Source organism: Piliocolobus tephrosceles, chromosome 18 (genome assembly GCF_002776525.5).
Source record: "Piliocolobus tephrosceles isolate RC106 chromosome 18, ASM277652v3, whole genome shotgun sequence".
NCBI lineage: Eukaryota > Metazoa > Chordata > Mammalia > Primates > Cercopithecidae > Piliocolobus > Piliocolobus tephrosceles.
In genome coordinates this window covers 51,521,298-51,535,553 of record NC_045451.1, presented here as the reverse complement: position 1 = coordinate 51,535,553, position 14,256 = coordinate 51,521,298, and positions in this window count along the sequence as shown.

Genomic DNA, 14,256 nt, shown 5'->3' with positions numbered 1-14,256 from the left:
TACAAAATCATATACTTTAGAAGCAGTGTTTCAACTCCAGTACTCAGTAATATTATCAATTATCAAAGCTCAGTTGCAAGATAAATTTTATCAATGCCCTACATATAATGTTTTTTCTTTTCTTTTATTTATATTACCCATGCTTCATTTAATAATTTCTCTGTATTCTAAAACCTACACCTTGTCACTTCTAGAAGATTCATAATTATTTTGTTTTTGTAAGGAGGCTAGGAAAAAGACAGAATTGAAGACATGATAGCATCTGAGGAAGACGTATTTAGTACCCAGTTGTGTTTAAGTGTATTCATCAATGAAGTGCATAGATAACAATGCACTTTTTTTTTATTAACCCGATAAAGACCAGAGAACTTGAGAAACATCAAGGAAATGGGAGTGACTTATACAGTGCATGGTTTTATATCTAAGAACTAACATGACAAGAAAACACTACATCGACCTGGTGTAAAAGATCACCAATATTTCTGTATTTAGGTGAATTATTGAGTCATAGTATATGGCTGAAGTAAAATTTAAAAGAAATAAATTATAAGGAGCTTCAAATATGTTATTTTAAACAGGTAGCAGCACAAGGCTTATCATATGTATCCTCAGTTTATAAATAAGAAAATTAAGACTCAGATGTATATTACGTTTCTATTTTTAAACTCTGCGGATTTAGGAGAAAAGTAGAGTTAGAATTTGCATTAACATATTTATTGTTTTTATTATTATGCCTTCCTTTACATATATGCTTTAAGTTCACATTTTCTTACTTTGTGAAGGAAAATTTGGTCCATCTTTGTGAAGGAAGGTAGAGTATTAACATTTTTCTGGATGCTATGGAGTTAAATATACCAAACATATTAATTGACAAATCTCCATACATATGTTGATTGCATTAGTTTAGGGTTATGAAGAGTTATGCAATTAAATTTTTCAAATACTGGCAGAATAAAGTAAAGGGCAGTATAATTGTTTCTATACCTTTACACTTGAGATTATTCAGAGTGGTTTTTGCCAAAGTAGGATTTGAAAGGTCACCAGCATTCTCGAGCTCTCTGCTGAGCAGAGTTCTACCCAAATTCACTTTGGGAAAGTCCAGATGAAAACTCATAGCTTTTCTTGGTGACGGTTGCCAATCACACCTCACTGTAATTCTAACTGTGGCTTCTTGGCCACTTGCGGTGGTAGTTTCCTGTGCACTGCAACAAGACTCTTCCTAATTTGTTACTTCTGTTTACACAGGAATATCAAAGGTTTTAATTTTTATTTTGTGTTCAGGTATCACTTAAATTGAAATTTCTTATATATCTCCAACTACCAACCAACACTTCCTTCAGGTCTTTGAGTCAGTGTGACATTCCACTGAATATTTACTCCGCACATAATAACTCAGAGCTAACAGTGTTCAAAAGCATAAATGAATGCATGAATTCTAAGCCCTTTTTTTTTTTTTTTTTGAGACAGGGTCTCACTTCACTCACCCAAGCTGGAGTGCAATGGCATTATCATGGCTTACTGAAGCCTTGACCTCCCTGGCTCAAGTGATCCTCCCACCTCAGCCTTCCAAGTTGCTAGGACTGCAAGCATACACTGCCATACCTGGCTAATGTTTTGTATTTTAGTAGAGTCTGGGTTTCACATTGCCCAGGCTGGTCTCAAACTTCTGGACTCAAGGGATCTACCTGTCTCAGCCTCCCAAGGTGCTGGGATTATAGGCATGAGCCGCCACACACAACCAAATTCTAAGCTTTTGGGACCTCTAAGAGATAAAGCACATTACAAGAGTAGAAATGTGCCAACACTATTTTAGTAAGAAAGATGACTTTAATGCCTGCAAAATAGATAAATTCACGCTGATTTCAATGACATCTAAGTATTATGACCACCGTACACTCCTAGGAGGTAACTTTTTATGTCTTCCTTTCTTCTTTAAACTAGGTTCAAACCTAACATAAAGAAAAATTATTTCTCAGCTTCTCATATTCAGTAAAGCCCTGTAAAATAATCATAGCATTAAGTACATAGGTAATAATAGTGCCTCACATTTATATAATGCTTTATAATTTATGGATTTCTTTTAAGAATGATCTCATTTGATCTTCAGAACCGCCTTTTGTTCTATAGAAGGCAAGCATAGGTATATGATCCTTCATCTGTTATTTCAAAAGCCAAAAACTCTGAAGACCAAAAGTTTTATGATTTATTGTAAAGTTTGTTGTCAGAACTCTTTTAAAGGCAAAACTATTATGAACTTTTGTGAGGCAGTTTATGTATCTTACTTTTCCCACTTAGTGTAAATATTCAAGAATCGCTGCATATATATTAATGTGTTTCTTTGTGGAGTGCTGCCCCAGATCCTACGTGGTATTAAACAATATATGATGTATGCACCCATTATTTTTCTAAATTTGAATTTAGACACAACTGAATCTACAGGTTTTAATGCATTATGGGACACTTCTATATGATGAGTTTAATGATGAAAAAACTAGCTTCTAATAGTTAAATTAATTCATCCACAGTCTTACTTCAAGGTAATTCTCATTTCAGGTCTAGTGTTTTGATGACTTTGTTTGAACATATATTTGCTACATAAAGAAGGAGATTTTTATTTGGTGCAATAAACAGTAAAGATTTTGTACCACAGTAGCTAACTTTTAAATATACTATTTGTCTGGCATGAGTTGGGGGCAAAGTATGATTTTTCATTCTTATGTAAATTGGCACATGAAAAACTTACAAGTATTCTGAGAAAGAAGAAATATAGATGTTTCTCAACCTATAAAGTATCTAAATGACAGACCTTCAGAAATCTAAGTGGATATTTACTCAGAGTGAAAGTCAACTTCTTATTCAACATAGTGCTTCTGCCAATAAATATTTAACTACAAGTAGACACTCACTGGTGTTTCCAAAATAAGCATGCTTACTGGAAAGGAATATGTTTTTCTGATCCAGATAGAATATTTCTTCTACCCTCCACAACCTTATAATTCTCTTTAAAGATATGAAAGTTCACATATCAAAATAAGTTAAACAGCCTTTTAGGGAGTTACTCACTATTCTAAGTGCTTTTTGTATAATAGGATTTAACCTTCACAGTAAACTTATGAGTTAATTACTACCATTATTCCCATTTTATAAAATAGGAAACTGAAGCATGGAGAGGTTAATTGACTTCCTCATGGTCACACAGTAAGTGACCAAGCTGGAATTTTAACCCATGCAGTCTGGCTCCACAATGTTTATGCTTATCCTCTGTACCATACTACAGAACATCCAGAGTATTAATGAAACAAAGCAGGTCCTCTAAGTATTAATACTTAGGAGATAATCAATCAAGACCACAAATATAGGAGAATAAAGAGAAAGAATGGAACAAGAAACAAATTTATCACATATTGTCAGATAATACATTTAAGCTAATGCAGCATTAAGGTTAACTTAATGCAATTTTACCTGATTTTAACTTTTAAAGTCTATAACTGCCAATGAAGGGTTTGATTGAGGTATGTATGATTTCTTTTTCATTGTATGTGAGATCACATGGCTTCAGAATTGCATTATTAATGATAAAAAAGACCCCAAAATATACTAAACTGGTCTCCAGTTTCATCTTTAGTGTGGTATTAATAATACGTATTGTCATCCTTTTAGAAAGGATAAAAGAGAAGCAATTTTACTCTCTATCATTGGGTGCACTTTACATAAGACATAAGCATCTCTTATATAAATCATTTTTGTGTCATTACTGTATCCCAGATATTTCTAGGCATCAAAATACCATAATAAAAAACACTATCCCTGTCTTTAAATCATTCATAGTGTAATAAAAGGAACATAGAAGTAAATCATAAACTACAACCCAGTGTAATTGCTAGGAGAGAAGTAACCAACCACAGGTATTATGAGAACAGAGATGGTTTAGGCTATCCTCACAGAAAGGAGGATATCATTGCATTGAGTCTCAAGTGATCTTTCAAGTTATCGTGGAATAAATTGGAAGAAATGAGCCTCTCAACAGAATAAAGATATGTTCAAAGCCTATAGGTAAGAGAAGTTATCGAGCACTGGGGAAATGGCAAGCAATTTGGGGTATCTGCAGTTTGACATGTGCATGGACTGCTTGAGAGTAGATGAGTGTGTCAAAATGGGTAGGATTCAAATAACCTGAGATCTGGTTTGTTTGACTAAGCAACTTGGTTTTTATTCTGCAGAAGATCAGGAGGTATTCCAACATTTCACTTTTTCAAATTTTTCTTTGACATAATTTTAGATTTAAAGCAAACCTTAAAAAAAAAGTACAGAGACTTTCCATGTTCCTTCACCAAGCTTCTCATCGTTAACACTTTTTTCTGTATACAATTATTGAAACCTGGAAATTAATGTTGTTAAATAAATAATATATGGAATAATAAAATAACCTATGGAACTTAAATGATCTATGAAACTTAATTCAAATTTCATGTGTTTCCATACTAGTATCATTTTCTACATCCAGGAACTAATCCAATATTCCACATTTCATTTAGGGCTCATGTTTCTTTAGTTTCTTTCAATGCTTCAGTCTTTCTTTACCATGCATGACCTTTGACACTCTTTGAAGAAGACTAGTTATTTTTTTTAGATTGTCTTTCAATTTAGAATTTTTAATGACTTTTCATAACTAAATTCATGCTGTACCTGTCTCAATGGATACCTCAGGGGGTACAGGATTGCAATATGTCTTATCTGTATACACTAAAGTTGTTATATGGCAAATTTCCTCTTTATTTTTCCTTTTGTAACTAATAATTATTTGTGGGGTGATACTTTCAATCTATGTAAAAATCCTACATCATATTATGCATTAACTCACCACTTTTATGAAGATTTTGATTATGATTTTTGCCTGCAAAATATTATTACCATGATGGTTACTTCATGATGATTTCCTAGTTCTATGATATCTTCTACATTTATTGATTGCAATTCTGTAAGGAAGAGCTGTTTATTTGCTCCTCATTATGTCTTCAATTATTTATTTCTATGAATGTATCCATTCATTCCCTTGCTTCTCTAAGGACATACCCGAGACTGGGTAAAGTATAAAGAAAAAATGTTTAATTGACTCACAGTTCTGCAGGGCTGGGGAGGCCTCAGAAACACTTAAAATCGTGGAGAAAGGGGACACAAAAACGTCCTTCTTCACAAGGAGGCAGGGGAGAGAAGAATGAGAGCCAAGCAAAAGGGGAAGCCCCTTATAAAACCATCAGATCTAGTGAGAACTTACTCATTATCATAAAAATGGCATTAGGGAAACTGCCCCCATGATTCAGTTACCTCCCACCCGGTCACTCCCATACAAATGAGGGTTATGGGGACTACAATTCAAGATTTCATTTAGCTGGGGACACAGCCAAACTGTATCAATGAGTATAGAGTCATAGATATATGGTTTATTCTATGGGTTTTATTCCATTACTACAATTATGTATTTTATTTTTGTAAATGGCCCCAGACTTGAACATTAGGAGCATGTTCAGGTTCACTCTTGTGTCTCTTTGACAAGATCCATATTTTTTTCCCTTTTTTGAGTACTTCTATACTTTCTGGCATCACAAGCTATTCTATGATTATATTACATACACTCTGGCCAATCCTTAGAATCAGTCATTTCCCCAAAAAGCTTTGGAGCCTTTTATTGGTGAATGTTGTTTGGAAGTTGATATGTTTTGGCTCTGTGTTCCCACCCAAATCGCATGTTGAATTGTAATCCTTGGGTATTGAAGGAGGGACCTGTAATCCCCACACGTCGAGGGAGGAAAGTTATTGGATTTTGGAGGCAGTTTCCCTCTTGCTGTTCTCATGATAGTGAGTGAGTCTCACAATATCTGATAATTTAAAAAGTGGCAGTTTTTCTTGTGCTCCCATTCATTCCCTTTCCTGCTGCTTTGTGAAGAAGGGGCCTGCTTCCACCATGATTGTAAACTTCCTGAGGCCTCCTCAGCCATGCAGAACTGTGAGTCAATTAAACCTCCATTGTTTATAAGGTACTCAGACTTGAGTAATATCTTTACAGCAGTGTGAGAATGAACTAATACAGAAGCCAAAACCTCAAGAAGATTAATTTACCACTGAAGAGCATCTCTGACGTAATTGTGGAGTATTGATTTGTTATGCAGTGAAAATAAAATTAAGGCAAATTAGAAAATCATAATTCATGTGTGACTCTGAGTGTTTAAGAAATAGAAGGGCAAGATTTTATCATATAATATGTATCAAAACAAATCAAATGACACTACTAAAAAAAATTTTTCTTAGCATGGAAGATTATTTCACCCTCCTGTCATGCTACACTAATGACCATGCTATGTCTGCTTGCTAACTGCAAGCTTTTCAATCCAAGGTAATATGGAATATAAAATAAATCTAGATAATTTTATGCTTATTTGTTTTCATAGCCAGAAAATCACAGAAAGGAAAAACTATAAATATGTACATTTCTGTTCATTTTCTAACAACGTGACAGGGAAACCTTTCCACCTAAGACAGTTAGTCATGCTAGATAATATATGCAAAAAATTGTTTTTACATGCAAAGTTAAGCCCTATAAGCACAATCAAAATTCTTGGGGCCACAGATCAAAAGAGAAGTGTATATCAGAACAGATGGCTTGTTGGCTGACAATGGTAACAAATTTGTATTTGTGTGTACTGTTTGGTGTTGTGTGTAGACGTTACAATGGGTGAAAGGAACTGGTAGATAAATCCTTTCCATTATCTCCTCCAAGATGGATATTTCAGAAACACATTTATTATAGTAACAACTAATCCCTCATAATTACAGGCAACTAAATAATGCATCTTTATGTCTCTACAGAAAATAAAAATAAAAAATTAGCTAGGGATAGTGGTGCATACTTGTGGTCTCAGCTACTCAGGAGGCTGAGTCTAGGAGATCGAGGCTGCGGTGAATCATGATCACACCACTGCACTCCAGCCTGGGCAACACACCAAGAGCCTGTCTCAAAACAATAGTTAAACAAAATGTAAAATAAAAATAATAATCCGTCTTTGTGTTGACTCTCTCTCTACTTGCCTGCTTCACTCCTTCCATCCTTAGCTTTCTTTTCTGCATAGCACTCTCCAATAAAGTACTTACACTTAACCATTTTCTTGAGTTCTATTTTTTTGAAATCCAGGCTAAGATAAGGTACCAATAATTAATTTTAGAAATGGAAAAGAAGAGAAATTTAAAAATTAATAAGATTATTTATTTTGATAAATTTTAAAACCAATAGATTAAAAGCACAATTTTATTGTAAATCATAACTTATTAAATCTGATTTTAAAAATAAATGCCTTAACATATATTTATATCCATATAATTAGAAATTAAAGAAAATTACACAAACATGCATAGACACACACATGCGCACACACACAAACCGACATTCTCAGATAGCTATGGGGTGAGACCTGCAAAAGTCACAGAATACTCAGGAACCAAATCATTGCAATATTATGCAACTTATTTACAGATCAGATAAATGAGGATGCTGAGTTATACTTCCAAACAAGATGAACACAAAAGGACCACATTTACCCTTTTTCCTTGAATAACTGAGAAAACTGACAAAACATATCAAACAAGCTTTTCAAGACTCCAGACATCAGACAAAGGTAGAAAGTGATTCCTGACAGACAGAAAACAAACAGTGTGAACCCGATGATTGTCCTAGCTTAGTAAACTGAGAATATTTGCAGGCCATGGTGCGTGCAAGGGGAACTCAGAAGATTTGAGAAATTGAAAATCAGTGGTAACCAGAGAGGCTAAAATTTGTAGGCTACAGGGCCATTGACAAGAGGGCTCTAGAGATATATATGTAGAAGGTCATCCTCACTTATTGAGTACTGATCAGCCTACATATATAAGAGAACTACCTAAGGGCAAGCAAAGTCCACCCAAAAGGATTAAAGGAAATAGTGTTGATGCCTACATGCAGCGGAGACTAGTGCCTATTCCCAGTAGCTAGACTGGAAGACTTTATGACCCATTGGGCATTAACTAGAGTACTCAAGAGTCTCATCTCAATAGAGGGAAATAATTAACCCTACATTGAGACATGAGATGGCCCCATGTAACAAATATTAAAAGCAAGACCTGAAAAATTAAAACTCTTTTCAGATATCTAGGTGCATCTTACAAACAAAGCATGGAAAAATTATAGAAAAACAAAAATATTCAGGATCAGTAAATTATAATTAGTGATTTCTGACATTCAATAAAAAATCATGAGTCATGCACAAGGGAGGAAACTATGTCCAATAATAAGAAGTAAATCAATCAACCTAAGTCTATGCATATATGTAACAGTTGGTAAAATTAGACAATTAGAAGATAAATATAGTTACTGTATCACATATGTTCAAAAATATAAATGAAAACATGGAAGATATATAAACAACCCAAGTTGAAAAGACAACTAAAATATCTGAAATGAAAAATATAGTAGATGAGATTAATGATAGATTAGACATTGCAGAATGTCTAGAAAATACTAGAAAATTTTAAGGCAGTAATAGAAACTGTCTGAAATGCAACACAGAAATAAAATGGAATTTTAAGTTTTAACAAAGCATCAGCATCCAATGGGGAAAGTTTGAGTGGTCAAATATTAGAATCTCTGAAGTACAGGAAATAGAGAGGAATACAGAAAATATTTAAAGCTATAATATCCAGAAATTTTCCAAATACGATGAAAACTATAAAACCAAAGCTTCAATGCATCTCAATTATAAGAAATAAAACAATTATGCCAAGACAAATCATAATAAAAATTCTCTAAATTAGTGACAGATAAAATATTAAAATTAGGCAAAGAAAAAATACATTACGAAGTAACAACGATAAAAATGTCACATTTTTACCTTGAAACAATGTGAAAAATAAGACAACAGAACAGCATTTTTAAAGACAAAAAAGGGAACAAAGCCTGTCAACTTAGAATTATATATGCAGCAAAAAATGAGTTCCAAAAGTGATAGTAAAACAAACACTTCTTATGGTAGATAAAGCTGAAAACCTTGATAACCAGTAGTCTCAAGCTATTAAAAAAAAGCAAAAGGAATCTCTTTAGTCAAAATGAAAATTATTCTGCATAAAACTTTAACATACGGAAAGGAAGAAAGTGTACTGAAAGTGATAACAAAACATGAGAAAATGTATAATTCTTGCTTATCATTTTAATCTATTAAAATATAATTGCCTCATTAAACAAAAATGATGTGGGTATTTCTTGCAGTTTATTATATAGTTAATATAAAATGTATGACAGCAATAATTTAAAGAATAGGACAGGAAAAATGCAAGTATACTAGGTAAAATTCTTATACTGTATACACAGTGCTATAATGTCACCTGAAGGTAAAGTGTGACAACTTAAATATTTTTGCTATAAATCCTAACAGAATCATAAAAAGAAAATTAAAGAGTTACCATCAATAAAATATTAAGCTATAAGGGAATCACAAAAAGTAACCTGAAGAAAGGCAAAAAGAGAGGAGAAACAGAACAAAGAAAAACTGGGGAAAATGGAAAATAAATAGAAGGAGACTAGACTTAAAACCAATCTTATCAATACTCAAATATAAAAAGCCTAAACATTCATTTCAATAATACTGACAGATTGAATAATAAACACAGAACTTTACCATATGCTAATTCTAAGAAACACTTTTAAATGTGTGGAAAGACAAACGTGTTTAAATTTAAAGGGTGGAAATGATATACTATACTAACACTAATCTAAAGAAAGTTGTAGTAGTCATATAAGTATTAGATAAATTCAACTACAGAGAAAAGAATATTATCAGGAATAAAGAGGACAATTTCATAATAATAAAGAGGTCAATTAATTAAAATGGCATATTACTAAAAGTTTATGCCTATAACTGAGATTTAAAATGTTAATAACAAAAAAATCTTCAAAACATCTTTAAAATAAAATAAAAATATCTTTATAGAAAGATATTTTTTAAACTTCCATGAAGAATTAATTATCTTCAGCACTTTACGAGGCCAAGGAAGGAAGATCACTTGAGCCCAGGAGTTTGAGATCAGCCTAGGCAATGTAGTGAGACCTTGTCTCTACAAATAAAATAAAATATTAGCCCAGCATGATGACATGTGACATGTGTCTGTAGTCCCATTTACTTCAGAAGGTGAGATGGGAGGATCACTTGAGCCCAGGAAGCAGAGGTTGCAATGAGCAGAGATCACACTACAGCATTCCAGCCTAGGTGACAGAGTAAGAGCCCATCTCAATAAAAAAAAAAAAGAATTAATTACCAAATTATGTAATAAATGTTTATACATAATATAAATTGATCTATAGCAAAATAGGAGAAGTGTATAACAACAAATTTACAGAAAAATATATACAAACAGCTGATAAATACATTTTTAAAATGATATTCTAATAGCAAAAGTAAAACAGAAAAAAATAATATTTTACAATCATCTGTAACAAGTAAAAATCAGATAATATCAAGTTCTAGTAATAATGTAGAGTAATTTGAACTCTCAAGCATTTTGTGTAAATTATAAATGAATAAAACTTTGGAGAACAATTCATCAATAGCTAGTGTAGCTGAAAATACATGACATACGACCAAGCAATGCCATAGTCCCACATGTGAATGAAAAGATGCTACCAAATGTAAACTGCATCATTATTTATAAAGACAAGAAAGAATGCAAACAACATGAATTTCCATTGAAAAGACAGTGGAAATATAGTCTTTATACATTATGGAACATTTAAATAAAATATTATTATATAGCAATTATAATACCATACACACCAATGACCATGACACAGACCATGTTATGAGATTTCTAAATGCTTTCACATTTTATCATTTTTTGTTCCCTAATTGTGAAGGAGATTTGTTGAACCTATTCTTTTTAATGTCTTCTAAGTCTTTGGTACTAGAGATCTACCAGTGCAAGTCCTTAGGAAGTTATCTTTTCTTCTTCACCCATCTAAATAAAAACTTCTATAATAATATTATTATATCTATATAATTGTACATTAGGCCAGGTAATTCAGGTTATTACATTTATTGGAGCAAGAAAATTTTAAAAAAGCATAATCAGTTTTTTGCCATTAGACTTGTTATGTAAATAGGGAATAATGCATATGTCATCTACATTTATCTTAATGTAAACTTAAGCTATGACATTTGAGCTCAATTGTGATGAACAAGATAGCACAGATGAGGTGACAATTTAAAGTCTCTGATTTCAATTACTGCATGGAAAAATAGTTACTATGTACTTTCAAACTGTTATACGGATCATAGCTCCTATATTCATGCATACATTACTAGCCAATAATTTAAAAAATTCTATTACAGTAAATATGAATATTATACCAATCTATTTTAATTTATGATAGGATCTCTCCTTTGAGTTTGGGGGCATTAATGTATACTGCTTGAAATATTGCAAGTGGATTTTCTATTATTGTGGAAAAACTTATAAAAATATATATTCAAAAAGGCAAAAAACCTAATACCACCTACTGCCAGCTCACTATTATAAATGTACTCTCAACAGGGGGAACAACATTTTAAGGTCATAAAAGTCAAGAAAATTCCTAAAAATTTAAAATAGAAATCATAAGCTTCTACAGGATAATACAAATATTCATTCTTTGGGCCCCTAGCGTCAGTTAAACATTTTAATTGAATACTTCTACCACCAGAAATCTTAGCAAATATACTTAATAAAAGATGCATAGATTTCTATTTGCTATTAAACTTAAAAAATATATAGTAGATAGGACTTCAAGATGACTGAATAGAGTTGTCTGACACTCACTTCCTCTACAAAGAAATACCAAAGCAGCAAGTGGATAAGCACATAATGAATACAGCAGCTACGAGAAGACACTGGAATTCATCAGGAAGTGACATGAAAACTCTGAGGCATGGAAGAAAAGGAAAGCAAAGCAGCCAGTCCAGCAGAGATCAACCTGAAGCCAGAAGAAACTGCCCATTGTGAGGGAAAAAGTGAAAAAGAGACCCCCAGTAGTCCACATCTCTACCATGGACTCCTGCAATCCCAACTATGGAAGAGCCCCTCAGCCCTTGTGGGCCCTGAGACTAGTATCAGCAGCTGAATGACTGGAGTCCATATGACCCATGCATTATTTTAGATAGGGAGTTCATGGTGGCTCCCACATACCAAATGAGTTCCAAGCAGCTGCAGCACAGTGTCATTTTGAGAGTTTAGTGCACATCAAACTACATTCTGCTCTGGGGTCCAATAGTCCCTGCATCTCCACATCCCGGGAGTCCTGCTGATATTCTCCCGCATCTATGCAGAAGGCTGCAGCATAATAATACCAGCTGAATCCAGTGGTGTAGCCAGCACTCTATCTCACACAGTTCCCTATGTCCCAGAGAATAGGTGGTGCAGCATACCAGAGAGGCTTCCATTAGTATAAGAGGAAAGCTGCCTGCCCAAGGACATTGCCACTGACGGCATGCCACCTCCCATGGCAGGTCCTCTGCCTTCTTGCATGGGCCTTTAGAAGGCTTGTGGACCAGCCAAACTGTGTGTTGTCCCAGGGCCTGATGACAACTCTTCCTCTCCTGCCATCCCTGCTAGGATCTGCATGTACCTTCAGAGGCCCTGAGGATAGACATACCTGGCCCACCACTGCTGGCACCAGCACCAGAATATGTCATCCAGTGGACCGGGGAGTGATCTGCACCTACTGCTGTCATCACAAGTGACCAACCATTATCACTACCTGGGGGCCCAAGGACATGCCCACACAATCTGCTGCCGCCACCACTGGCACCCAGGCATGTCACCTGGAAGCCCAAAGACTGGCTCACCTTGACTTGTCACAACTGGTGCCCACATATTCTACCTGGGATCACAGGACCCACAACCTTGGCTCACCACCATCACCACTGGTGCCCAAGGATGATCTCCAGCAAAGCTTCACCTCAGCCTCCACAAACAGCAGCAGCCTAAGCTGCTCAGGAACTCACAGACACCACTGAAATTAATTAGAACCAAAGAAATTAAATGGAAACTACACTACTGCACCTACCCAAAATCAAAGCCAAAGCACTTTAGCCAGTCAACACTACAGCTACATCTAAAGGAAAAAGTCTTTCCTTATAAAATCCAATCCATAAAATCAGAAGTGCCTGTTACACCAGATGCACAGATACCAACATAAGGACACAAGAAACAAAAAAAAAATAAGGAAATATGACATCTCTAAAGAAGCACAATAATTCTCCTGTAATCAATACCCCCAAAAAGAAAATGTAGATGAATGAAAAAGAATTCTAAATGATATTACAGAAACTGAGTGAGATACAAGAGAACACATGTAACAATACAGATATCAAGAAAACAATTAATAATCTGAAAAATGAATTCAGCTGAGACAGATATCACCAAAAAGGAACAAAACCACAATCTTGGAAATGAATAATTCAAGGTATTAAATAAAAACTCAATTGAGAGTTTCAGCAAAGACAAAATCTAGCAGAATAAGGAATGTATGAACTTTAAGACAGGTCTTTTGAAATACCCCAATCAGACAAAAACAAACAAACAAACAAACAAGAGGAAGAAGAAAGTATTAAAAAGAATGAAGAAAGCCTATGTGACATATGGGACACAATAAAGTGAACAAATATTCTAATTTTGAAAGTTCCAAAAGAAGAAGAGATCAGCAGAACCGTGGAAGACATATTCAACAAAATAATAGCTGAAAAATTCCCAAATATTTCAATAGACATCCAAGTGAAAAAAAAAAAGCTCACAGATTTTCAAATAGATTCAACCCCAAAATGTCTTCTCCACAGCACATTATAGTCAAACTCTCAGCGTCATATACAAAGAGAAGTGTCTAAATACAGCAAGAGAAAAGCATCAAGTCATACCAAGGGAATCTGCAGCAGACTAACAGTGGATTTTACAACAGCAATTTTATAGGCTAGGAGAAAATCGAATGATATATTCAAAGCGATGAAAGAACAAATCTCCAGCCAAGAATACTGTTTCCAGCAAAGCCATCCTTTAAAACTGATGAAGAAATAAAGTATTTTCAAGACAAACAAAGGCTAAGGGAATTCGTCACTATTAGACTGATCCTGTAAGAAGTACTAAAGAGAGTCCTATACCTGAAAATGAAAGGAAAATATCTACTATCAAGAAAACACATGAAAACATAAA